This window comes from Lepisosteus platostomus, chromosome 5, assembly GCF_059453375.1.
Source record: "Lepisosteus platostomus isolate fLepPlt1 chromosome 5, fLepPlt1.hap1, whole genome shotgun sequence".
Classification (NCBI taxonomy): domain Eukaryota; kingdom Metazoa; phylum Chordata; class Actinopteri; order Semionotiformes; family Lepisosteidae; genus Lepisosteus; species Lepisosteus platostomus.
Genome location: NC_142615.1, coordinates 23,341,398 through 23,342,855, shown reverse-complemented (window position 1 = coordinate 23,342,855; position 1,458 = coordinate 23,341,398). Strand labels below are relative to the sequence as shown.

Sequence of the window (1,458 nt, the reverse complement as noted above, 5' to 3'; positions counted from 1 at the left end):
TTATGGTTTTTTTTAACATATTTTCAATACCAGACAAAAAGTCGAAAGTTTCAATTTCATGCAACTGATGAAATCTCTCTTCAATGGAAGTTATAAGTACAGTACATCCAAAATACTGCGGAATCAATCAAATTTACATGTTTCTTGTGGATCCAGAAGATCATTTTGAGACTCAAAACATGCCTGTCTTTTCTTTTTTCGAGGACGAAGGAGTAGCAGCAGTAGTAGCAGTTATGGCAAGAACGTGTTTAGAGTTCAGCACTTCTCATTTCTAATGCAGAGCCATTGACTCGGAAAGCACCGCCATCGATAAAAGAAATTGCAGAATTGGTCTGTTCATGCTGCCTACACGCTTTGAATTGCTGGCATTTTCTGCAAGCGTTCCTTTTTGAGGGTTCATGAAATTCCTCACATTTGAGCCAACACTAAAATATTTCATTCGGGGTCGCCTAATTCATAGTGCAAACCGAATCTACAGGGGAATGCTGTGGCACATGAAGCCGTTTGTTATTCTGTTGTGAGGTGTGAGGGGCGGAATGCAAATCGAGTTGGTGAATAGAAAATGAAACAGGAGTCACTTCTTGAGCTACGAATTCCAAAAAGTATGAAAACCTGTGCATTTTAACAGTGCAGAATACTCACAAATTGCACTGAGTTGCTTGCTTTCTTCTGCTGCTTTTATATTTCAGTCATTCACTGTAGCACTGGAACAATTCAAGAGAGGTAAAAGCAGAAGCTGTCAGGAGTGGCATTTGAACCCACGCCTCCATTTGGAGACCAGAACACCCAAGCCAGCTGGAAAGACACATGTCTTTGAGTCTGGTGCCTTAGACCACTTGGCCACCCTGACAAGCACAAGCAAGTGGTGTGCTGAATGCACCAGTAGTTGACTAAACTGAGTTTATTCCCTGAAATTATTTGCTTGCGAAGAGCCAAGTTGCCTTGAATGGATCTTGGAAATCAAATATACGGATGGATTGTTATTCGGTTGTGAGTTTTGAGGGGCGTATTATAAATTGAGTTGGTGAAAAGGCGCTTTTTGTTAGTCTGTCGGGAGGCTGCACAAGGTGTTTAGAGGGAGAACTTCTAAAGGGCAGGCTCTCTATGTTTAACATCAAGAAAGATTTTTTTTTCTCAATGGAAATGCTCTTTGGCGCTTTCAGCTTTACGTAGGGAACAACGTCTGCCGAGACCACTTTTGAGCCAATGCAAATGGTAATGTGCCACCAAGTACATTTAATATTGGCTGTGGTAGCGAGCTGCTTTTGTTTGTGAAGCTTTCACTTCTTTAAGCTGAATCATCGGCAGGAGTAGCTTATTAAATCTTTGCTCATTGCGCTCCATCAGAAATACCTTGTCCATGTTCAAAAGAGATCAGGGGATTTACTTCATGCTTTCACATGGCATACCTTACACGAAAGATTTAAATGGGGAATTGATTGTGCTTCTTGATGTTGT

General features: G+C 41.2%; 1 non-coding gene across 1 annotated transcript; it reads right to left on the bottom strand.

Annotated features, from left to right (window-relative positions):
• Positions 1-737: 737 nt before the first annotated feature.
• trnal-caa (transfer RNA leucine (anticodon CAA)) lies at positions 738-850 on the bottom strand. The gene is made up of 2 exons: positions 813-850; positions 738-783 (listed from the first exon to the last, which is right to left on the bottom strand). It is a non-coding gene; the product is annotated as a tRNA-Leu (tRNA).
• Between the last annotated feature and the right edge of the window lie 608 nt (positions 851-1,458).